The sequence below is a fragment of the Astyanax mexicanus genome, chromosome 9, assembly GCF_023375975.1.
Source record: "Astyanax mexicanus isolate ESR-SI-001 chromosome 9, AstMex3_surface, whole genome shotgun sequence".
In the NCBI taxonomy this organism is placed as follows: Eukaryota; Metazoa; Chordata; class Actinopteri; order Characiformes; family Acestrorhamphidae; genus Astyanax; species Astyanax mexicanus.
The window spans coordinates 39,138,146-39,150,422 of NC_064416.1; the positions used below are offsets into that span (position 1 = coordinate 39,138,146).

General features: G+C 33.8%; 1 long non-coding RNA gene across 1 annotated transcript; it reads left to right on the forward strand.

Annotated features, from left to right (window-relative positions):
• The first annotated feature begins 336 nt into the window (after positions 1-336).
• On the forward strand, positions 337-6,171 carry LOC111194737 (uncharacterized). Its single transcript, XR_002651202.2, has 2 exons — positions 337-585; positions 5,918-6,171. It is a non-coding gene; the product is annotated as an uncharacterized LOC111194737 (long non-coding RNA).
• Positions 6,172-12,277: the final 6,106 nt, after the last annotated feature.

Below are 12,277 nucleotides of genomic sequence, written 5' to 3' on the forward strand. Positions count from 1 at the left end.
CAAATATTATTATGTTATATTATATTATATTATATTATATTAAATTATATTATATTATATTATATTATATTATATTATATTATATTATATTATATTATACTGATTTTTATTATATTGCTAATAATGTATTAAATTTTTTAAATCATTTTAAATAATTGCAAGAAAAAAAAAAGCATTAGCTATGGTCAGTGTGAGTGAATCACCACATACAACAGTTCCTGTAAATGTGCTGTGTAACCTGCTGAAAATACCCTCTAAAAATACCATTTTGGCAGGATAACCGCGAACCTGTCAACTCTGGGGAAAAGCGTTCTGTGATTGGACTGCAAGAGCAGAAGCTTAGACAAACAAGTATCAGCAGTTACAGCGCGATAGGGCGGGACTAAGCTTTGGATGATGTTCGGAGAAAAGACCCTAAAATTGGCTCTTAGTTTGAATGAACTGAATGAAATATACAGGTTATGGTTTGCCCTCGTTTCTTGGATGGAGGGACCAGATAAAAATGCCGTGAGCATTAACCAGCTGGATAACTGACTCTGACCCAACAGAAACCTCCATGCAGTCCTTCTACAGTTATCAGGCAAGGTGGGTCCTTAATTCAAACAGTAGCTCATCATAACACAGTTTAAAGAATCCACATGCTGATAATAAGGCTAATTTTTTTTAGCAGTTTAAAAATTATAGTGAGGTGTACATTCTTGCTAAACTGCTTAGTCAACACAATTTAAGTTAGGAGTTATAACTAGCTACCTTAGCTATAGTTTAACTAGCCAACCTAGCTACCAGCTAACCTAGCTTTAAGTTAATTAGCTACCTTTGCTTTATTTTAACTAGCCAGCCTAGCTTTAATTTAACTAGCTAGCTTAGCTTTATTTTAACTAGCCAGCCTAGCTTTAATTTAACTAGCCAGCCTAGCTTTAATTTAACTAGCTAGCTTAGCTTTATTTTAACTAGCTAAACTAACTTTAATTTAACTAGCTAGCTTAGCTTTAATTTAACTAACTAAACTAACTTTAATTTAACTAGCTAACCAAGCTTTAATTTAACTAGATAAGCAAGCTTTAATTAAACTAGCTAACCTAGCTTTAATTTAACTAGCTAACCTAACTTTAATTTAACTAGCTAACCAAACTTTAATTTAACTAGCTAACCTAACTTTAATTTAACTAACTAACCAAACTTTAATTTAACTAACTAACCAAGCTTTAATTTAACTAGCTAACCTAACTTTAATTTAACTAGCTAACCAAGCTTTAATTTAACTAGCTAACCTAGCTTTAATTTAACTAGCTAACCTAACTTTAATTTAATTAACTAACCAAACTTTAATTTAACTAACTAACCAAGCTTTAATTTAACTAGCTAACCTAACTTTAATTTAACTAGCTAACCAAGCTTTAATTTAACTAGCTAACCTAGCTTTAATTTAACTAGCTAAACTAACTTTAATTTAACTAACTAACCAAACTTTAATTTAACTAGCTAACCTAGCTTTAATTTAACTAGCTAAACTAACTTTAATTTAACTAACTAACCAAACTTTAATTTAACTAGCTAACCTAACTTTAATTTAACTAGCTAACCTAACTTTAATTTAACTAACTAACCAAACTTTAATTTAACTAACTAACCAAGCTTTAATTTAACTAGCTAACCAAACTTTAATTTAACTAACTAACCAAACTTTAATTTAACTAACTAACCAAACTTTAATTTAACTAGCTAACCTAGCTTTAATTTAACTAGCTAACCTAGCTTTAATTTAACTAGCTAAACTAACTTTAATTTAACTAACTAACCAAACTTTAATTTAACTAGCTAACCTAACTTTAATTTAACTAGCTAACCAAACTTTAATTTAACTAACTAACCAAACTTTAATTTAACTAACTAACCAAACTTTAATTTAACTAGCTAACCTAGCTTTAATTTAACTAGCTAACCTAGCTAACCAAGATAACTAGATAACTAGCTAACCAAGCTTTAATTTAACTAGCTAACCTAGCTTTAATTTAACTAGCTAACCTAACTTTAATTTAACCAACTAACCAAACTTTAATTTAACTAACCTAGCTTTAATTTAACTAACTAACCTAGCTTTAATTTAACTAGCTAACCTAGCTTTAAATTAACAAGCTAACCTACCTTTAATTTAACTAGCTAAACAAACTTTAATTTAACTAGCTAACCTAGCTTTAATTGAACAAGCTAACCTAGCTTTAATTTAACTAGCTAACCAAACTTTAATTTAACTAGCTAACCTAGCTTTAATTGAACTAGCTAACCTAACTTTAATTTAAGTAACTAACCAAGCTTTAACTTAACTAGCAAACCTAACTTTAATTTAACTAGCTAACCTAACTTTAATTTAACTAGCTAACCTAACTTTAATTTAACTAGCTAGCTTAGCTTTAAGTTAACTAGCTACCTTTGCTTTAATTGAACTAGCTAACCTAGCTTTAATTGAACTAGCTAACCTAACTTTAATTTAACTAACTAACCAAACTTTAATTTAACTAGCTAACCTAGCTTTAATTTAACTAGCTAAACTAACTTTAATTTAACTAACTAAACAAACTTTAATTTAACTAGCTAACCTAGCTTTAATTTAACTAGCTAAACTAACTGTAATTTAACTAACTATCCAAGCTTTAATTTAACTAACTAACCAAACTTTAATTTAACTAACTAACCAAACTTTAATTTAACTAGCTAACCTAGCTTTAATTTAACTAGCTAACCTAACTTTAATTTAACTAGCTAACCTAACTTTAATTTAACTAGCTAACCAAGCTTTAATTTAACTAGCTAACCTAACTTTAATTTAACTAGCTAACCTAACTTTAATTTAACTAGCTAACCTAACTTTAATTTAACTAGCTAACCTAACTTTAATTTAACTAGCTAACCTAGCTTTAATTTATAAGTTATAATTAGCTAACCTATCTTTAATTTATGTTATAACTAGTTAACCTAGCTTTAATTTAACTAGCTAACCTAACTTTAATTTAACTAACTAACCTAATTTTAATTTAACTAACTAACCAAGCTTTAATTTAACTAGCTAACCCAACTTTAATTTAACCAACTAACCAATCTTTACTTTAACTAACTAACCTAGCTTTAATTTAACTACCTAACCTAGCTTTAATTTAACAAGCTAACCTAGCTTTAATTTAACTAACTAACCAAGCTTTAATTTAACTAACGTTAGCTAACCTAACTTTAATTTAACTAGCTAACCTAGCTTTAATTGAACTAGCTAACCTAACTTTAATTTAAGTAACTAACCAAGCTTTAACTTAACTAGCAAACCTAACTTTAATTTAACTAGTGTTGTAGAAATGAAAATGAAAGGTGGGTCAACACCCACCTCTCGTCCGGGGTACAACTCCCCTGTGTGTACGTTTGATAGGAGAGTCAGACAGGTGGAGTGAAGTTGAAAGCAAACCAAGTATTTATTACAAAGTACTGGATCCAGGAGAACATACAAAACCAATTATTAGCTGTCCCAGTATAAGTTCTGACCCCCCTCTGATCTGACTCCATGTTTATACCCCAAATGACGTGAAACCTGCTGATGAGGCGTTGCTAAAATCATCTCATGTTAGTACGCATAATTTCACGTGTTAGTACTCAAGTTTCACAGGTCTGACCGGACCACTAATGTTTGGCCTTGACTGTGTCCAGCCGGACAGTGTAGTATTGTTTCAAGAATTGACTGGGTCCAGTCAGACAGTGTGATATTGTTTCAGTAATTAGACAGTGCCGCCCTCCCTATGTGCACGCGTCCTCCTCCCGCCTTGGTATGTGAAGAACTTTGCACGCACAGAGAGAGAAAGGCCGCACTGTTCATCCCGAAGTCTCCTTTGTATCAATTCAGTTCGTACAGAGTGCACTAGCTGATGATTGATGGCCGTTAGTCAGAAACATGCAGTGAACAAAATGCTTCAAGCATAAGCTACACACGTCACACAATGGATTCCATATATTATATGTTAATGTGTTAGTAGCGCGTGGTTAGTCCGCCATATAATAGGTCCTATGTGTTAGTAAACGCCTTATGTATCATGTGGGTTAATTTGTCATAATAAGGTCTGTGTTAGTCACATGCCTGATAAAACAATGTTTTACTATATATGTAAAGAATATATTGTGATTATTGGTTAATCTTCTATATAAATGTGTGTAAAATACACTGTGAGTAATAAAAATGATCAAATACAATGTGAGAATTGGTTAATGCATATAGAATACAAGGTTTCACACAATGATTATGTAATTATAGATACTAAGATAAGTAATCATAATTGAAAGATATTTGTCAATACACTCAAGGTAAAATAAACAGTTACTCTTCACTAGCTAACCTAACTTTAATTTAACTAGCTAACTAGGGATGCAAATTATCGATTAATTCGTTAATCATTAGTTGATTGATCTTATCGATCGACTTTCGATTAATTGATAAGCGGCGTTTTTACCTGAATTTTAGTGTTTCAATAGGGCCTTTAAAAATACCAGCTAAATAGTTAAAACACTGAGCTCAAAAAGTATATATTATATTATGATAATTATATTGTATTATATTATATTATATATTCCTCAAGTAATTATGCATTAGGAAAAGAAAGCAGACTTTTTATGGTATAAGAAAATACATTCTTTAATTTAAAAAGAGAAATAAATTAAGGACTGGCTCAGTTTTTGCGTTTTTGTAACATTAGACATATTAAAAAAAAAAAAAAAAAGAATAGAAGAAATTAAATAGAGAGCCAAACAGATTATTATTGAGCCTATAGATTATGAAGAAACTGCATCTAGGCTATTAATTAGGAAATCCTCAACAATCCTCAATGCAATGAGATCCTGAAACCCTGTACCGTCAACTGTCTTGATTGGCATCAAATCTCTCTTGATCATGCTGCATATCCTCTCTGTAATGTCCTCCGCCCTTCTCTCATCACACGCTCGCGCTCTCAGTGAAACTGTGACGGTGTTCAAATGATAACTGAGTGAGCTAGTGGAACTGTTGTATTTCAATACCGCATTACACAGAGAACATTTGACTTCTTTGCCTAAATTAACACTGTTGAAATGGTCCCACACCGCACTTATTTTCGCCCGCTTCATTTTGTTTTCAACCCTGGTCTCTCGCGAGTCGTGTTCACCTCTCGTTCTCACGCTCTGTTCAAGTTACTACAGTAGCGCCCTCTAGCGATTAATCGCGAGTAATACATTTTGTTCGAGCAACCTCTTGATCGACAATTAATCTAAAGTCGATTAATCATTTGCATCCCTATAGCTAACCTAACTTTAATTTAACTAGCTAGCTTAGCTTTAAGTTAACTAGCTACCTTTGCTTTAATTTAACTAGCTAACCTAACTTTAATTTAACTAGCTAGCTTAGCTTTAAGTTAACTAGCTACCTTTGCTTTAATTGAACTAGCTAACCTAGCTTTAAGTTATAATTTATAGCTAGCTAACCTAGCATTCATTTATAAGTTATAATTAGCTAACCTATCTTTAATTTATGTTATAACTAGTTAACCTATCTTTAATTTTGGATTTATTACTAGCTAACCTAGCTTTAATTTATAAGTTATAACTAGCTAACTTAGCTTTAAGTTAACTAGTTAGCTAGCTAAATTAGCTTTGAGATATGTTTTAATTAGCTAATCTAGCTATCTCACTTCATCCCATGAAATAGCTATGCTAATTTATTTTGTATTAAGGATTTAGCTGTACATTATTAAACTATCACAGTTTACCTTTAAATTAAGCATGTTACGAGTGGGTTCCGTATACTGAAACTTGTTTTTAATCTAAGAGTATTCGGACCCACTTGTAACTAAGTATCATTGTGTTGCTGGTGGTCATTGTTTGTTTATTTCTCATTTTCTTCCTTTGTTATAAGATGAAACCTGGGAAGGAAGGTACCATCACTGTCTCAGCCCATTGTTGGAAGACAAAAACACAAGCTACAGCCAGTGGGACGGCACGAGTGCTACTGATGGAACTCTTTAATGTTGATGTTTTTCTGAACTTTAAGCATACCTTTATCTGTTTTTGTATTATACATATAGTAGTATATGGTAGTATATATTCTTGAATTTATAGTGAACTGTATTGTTAAATATATAATAAAAGAAATTGTGATATGTGTGATAATAGATGGTATGTGTATTATTGATAGTAATATATAAAAATATATTCTTGAATACATAGTGAAGTATATTGTTCAAAATATAAAGTACAATATATAGTACATTGCAAAATATGTGGTAATAAATGGTACATAATAATTGATAAGTCATGTTCATATGTTGCCATTGCTGTTACAGTTGCCATTTTAGCTATATTGGTATCTGCACATTCGACCAGTCAGTCAGTCAGTCTACATTTTAAATTTAACAGTTGAGAGTGTTTCATTAGGACAACTGCATTTTTGACATTCAACTTATGTAAATGGGAAGTCAAACACAGTTCTTTTTAGTGTCTAATTAGTGATGAACAGAACCTCACTTTAGAATATGGTACACTTCTTGGTGTATAAGTGACTTATTAAGCACTTATAAGCTAAATTGTGATGGAGATTGACTTATTAAATGTTTATTTTGCGCTTTTTAGTGTGTAATTAGTGATGAACAGAACCTTACTTTAGAATATGGTACACTTCTTGGTCTATTAGTGACTTATTAAACCCTTATTAAATACATCGTGAGGGGGATTGATTGATAAAATATTTATCCAGTTCTTTTTAGTGTGTAATTAGTGATGAACAGAACCTTACTTTAGAATATGGTACACTTCTTGGTCTATTAGTGACTTATTAAACCCTTATTAAATACATCGTGAGGGGGATTGATTGATAAAATATTTATCCAGTTCTTTTTAGTGTGTAATTAGTGATGAACAGAACCTTACTTTAGAATATGGTACACTTCTTGGTCTATTAGTGATTTATTAAACCCTGATTAACTCAGTAAACTCCAGCACAGCCATAACCTTACCAAACTCACACAGATAAAATTGCGACCAATTATACACTAATAACATGTATGATTTGGCTAATAGTTAATGCTTAATAACCTGCTTAACTGGGTGCTAACATAACTGTTTTTAGTTCACTATAAGAACTAATACAGCCATTATTAATAATTTCCACATAACAGACCACTAATTAAGCACCAATAACACTTACACGGAATAAAGACTAATAAGTGGTGAATAAATAATTTATAAATGTCTAATTAAGGCTTTATTAAGCAAATAATAAGACATTAATAAGTGCCTAATTTGTGCTCCTTAAAATAAAGTGTTACGGAACACATATTAGACATTTGTAAATTATTTATTCACTAGTTATTGGGCTTTATTCTGTGTAAATGTTATTGGTGCTTAATTAGGCATCTGTGATTGATTTAATATTTATTTAGTTATTTTTAGTGTCTAATTAATGATGAACAGATCCTCACTTTAGAATATGGTACATATATTGAACTATTCATGACTTATTAAGCCCTTAATAACTCAATAACCTCCAGCACAGCCATAACCTTGCCAAACTCACAACTAACATGTAGAATTAGCTAAAAGTTAATGCTTATTAATCTGCATAACATGCTGGTAACATAACTGTTTATTGTACAGGTCAGCAGTTGTAAGCAATCAGTAGCTGGGTAAGTGGGAATGCTGTAGTCACGTGCACAGTGGAGTGTGAGAGTTCCAGAGAGAGTGCATGCTGGGAACTGGAGTTCAGATTCACAAGTTCAGAGTCTGGAGCAGACAGACTGACAGCGTCAAGACTGACAAATACTGTATACAGCCTTTGTTTCCTGTCACTTTCAGTCTTCCCACAGAGATCACTTTGGGAGAGGGGAAAGGACCTAGGAGGTCTTCAGTTAATCTACCAATCAATTATTGAATAATTGTAATTGAGTGTTGATGCAGCACATAAGCAATGTATTGTAGTCAAAGTATTAAACTTTTTAGTTTAGTAAATTAGTTGTACATTGGTATTAAACATCTTTGGGCAATATGGACAGCTTGGGAATGCCCACACATGTCTAAATGGTGAGGTGTTATCTTGTGAGAGAGGCTGGTTGAACACTAGTCAACGGGCTAATCGTAAGGCGACGAGAATTATGGGAGTTGGAGTAAGTTCATAGTGGGTGGCAGATGGATGAGGCATTCAGCTCTAGGTACTGTAGAGTAACATGTATCCTCCCATTCACCATCTTCTTCATATTCTAACCATTTAATGATGTAAAATGCTAAAATAATAGATTTAATTACAATTTAATCATCTTTAAATGCTACTATATGCAATTCAGAGTTAATAAAGCACAGTGTAGAGTAATATCAGAGAGATAGAGAGAGACACAGACACACATACCCTAAATCAGACTGACACACACACGCTATATTATAGTTAGCCATGGCAGATAAACCAGCAACACACACATACTCAAACACTGCTTTACACACACACAAACAGACACACACACACACTAACTCTGTCTGACACACACACACACACACACACACTCCACCCCAGAGCTGTCAGAAAAATTAGCCTGTGCTAACTCGTTAGTGAGCTGCTTCTATTCCTGCTTTCTCTCTCTCACCATTTACTCCATAACGAGCGAGCAGCGTCACCCCGCCTGACTCAGCGCAAACCTGCCACACACTAATAGGACTGCCAGAAATAGCACCACACACACACACACACACACACACCATCATCATCTCAGTCCAATTCATTTTTCAATAGTGATACGACTGCATTCTTTTATTCAGGAATCAAACACACTATGACACCAACACAATAATACAACAACACACCACTAGAATAATACAGAAACACACCAATACACCAACACACCAATAATCAAACCAATACACTAACACACCAATACACCAACACACCAATACCCCAACACACCAATAATCAAACCAATACACTAACACACCAATACACCAACACACCAATACCCCAACGCACCAATAATCAAACCAATACACCAACACACTAATACCCCAACACACCATTACTCCAACACACCAATACACCAACACACCAATACAACAACAGACTAATAATGCAACACACCAATACAACACGCCACTACAATAATACAGAAACACACCAATACACCAACCCACTAATACCCCAACACAAAAATACACCAACACACCAATAATCACACCAATACACCAGCACACCAATACACCAACACACCAATAATCACACCAATACACCAACACACCAATAATCACACCAATACACCAACACACCAATAATCACACCAATACACCAACACACCAATAATCACACCAACACACCAATAATCACACCAATACACCAACACACAAATACAACAACAGACTAATAATCCAACACACAAACACACCAATACAACAAAACATCACTACAATAATACAGAAACATACCAATACATTAATACATCAACACTCCAACACACAAATACACCAATACACTAATACCTTAACGCACCAACAAACCAACACTTTAATACACCAACACATTAATACACCAATAGTTCAACACACCCATAAACAAACACACCAATACACAAACACACCAATACAACAAAAACGCCACTACAATAATACAGAAACACACCAACACATTAATACATCAACACTCCAACACACGAATACACCAACACACTGATACTTTAACACACCAACAAACCAACACATTAATACACCAACACACCAATTTACCAACACACAAAGACCTCAACACACCAATACTCCAGGACACCAATACACCAACACACCAATGTACCAATATACCAGTACTCCAAAATACCAACACACTAATAGATTAATACACCAACACATTGATTCACTGACACACCAATGGACCAACACACCAATACACTAATACTTCAACACACCAATACATTTGTACACCAACACAAATACTCCCACACAGCAACAATCCAACAAACAAATACCCCAACACACCAATATTCCAACATACCAATAATAAAACACACTAATACTTCAACACACTAATACACCAACACACCAATATTCCAACACACTAATACCACAACACACCAATACACCAACATACCAATATTCCAACATACCAATAATCCAATACACTAATACTTCAACACACTAATACACCAACATACCAATATTCCAACATACCAATAATCCAATACACTAATACTTCAACACACTAATACACCAACATACCAATATTCCAACATACCAATAATCCAATACACTAATACTTCAACACACTAATACACCAACATACCAATATTCCAACATACCAATAATCCAATACACTAATACTTCAACACACTAATACACCAACATACCAATATTCCAACATACCAATAATCCAACACACTAATACTTCAACACACTAATACACCAACAGACCAATTTTTCAACACATTAATACCCCAACACACCAATACATTTGTGCACCAACACACCAATAATCTGACATACCAATAATTCGACACAACAATAATTCAACATACCAATAATCCAACACATTAATACTTCAACACACTAATACACCAACACACCAATATTCCAACACACTAATACAACAACACACCAATACACCAACACACTAATACCACAACACACCAACACACCAATATTCCAACACACTAATACCACAACACACCAACACACCAATATTCCAACACACTAATACCACAACACACCAATATTCCAACACACTAATACCACGACACAACAACACACCAATATTCCAACACACTAATACCACGACACACTAATACACCAATATTCCAACACACTAATACCACAACACACTAACACACCAATATTCCAACACACTAATACCACAACACACCAATATTCCAACACACTAATACCACGACACACTAATACACCAACACACCAATATTCCAACACACCAGTGAACCAACACACTAATACTCAAATCACAGATCAGAACACAAACACACCAATACTTCAACACACTTTGTAACAGTAGCAGTAACAGCAGATTTTTTTTTAAATATGCAGTATATGTAGGAATAGTTTGTGTAATATACCAACACACAACACACTAACACACCAATACACCAGCACAACTGATACACCATCGCAGTGTCAATCAAGTTCACTAATATACCAACACACTGATCTACCAGGCTCATGGTGCAGCTGTGAAAAAAATGATCGTTAGTAAATATTTGATCGGCCCTCTGCTTCATGGGAAAACGTTTTTGACACATGAGACAGTGCTGTACGTGTGATGTGTGGAAATCTCTGTGGAAATAGGAGATGGGGTGTGTGTGATGTGGTGAGAGAGAGGAGGGTGTAATGAAGATCCTCCGCTCTGAACAAAACAGAGGGAAAGAGTAATACAGCACACAGCCAGAAAGTCACGCAGACCATTACAGAGAGCGAGGGAGAGATCATGAGAGAGAGAGAGAGCACAGCAGAGAAGAGTGGAGGATAGGAAAAGATGGGGAAAGGGGTAGAAAAACTAAAAGAAGTGAGGATAGACAGGTTAAAACAGAGACAGACAATGAGAGAATAAGGAAAAAGAAAGGAAATGGAAGCGATTGACGGGAGAAAGAGAATCCCTGAATGGTAAAGCTGGTGCAGAACGATGTAGAAAAGGGTTGAGTGGGTTCTGCTGACTCTTCTGAGGGTCTCTGAGAGAGAGATGAGGAGAGGAGACGCTGGATCTGAGTGGGTTGGCTTTAATTTAGCAGTGAGGGAAATTTGTGAGAGCGTTCAGAAAGTCACGTTTAGAATGAAAAAACACAAATTTGGCAGTGATTTCATGATGGAGACTGAGGCACTCTGAGCAGAGCCTCATTTTAGTAGAACATTAACACGTTCTGAAAGATCACTCAGAAACAAATGCACGAATGTAAATTATATATATAATCTATAATGCTGCTATAATTTAATTTGTTACACTGACACAGCAAATAGCATGAAGCAGAAACTAGCATGGTGTCCCATGGCTTTTGACATGTGCCAGAGTCCTTGCATTGAATGTCAGACGTGTCAAGTCACATATAATAAATACCTCATTAATTTACTTAAGTAGAAATGTTGGTTATCTATACTTTACTGGAGTATTTATTGTTCAGACAACCTTTTACTTCTACTCTTTACATTTTCACACAATTATCTGTAACTATATTTTACTCCTTACATTTTAAAAACAGCCTTATTACTCCTCTTTAATTTCAGCTTTTTTTCATTCCGTTTAAAAAAAAAAAACCTA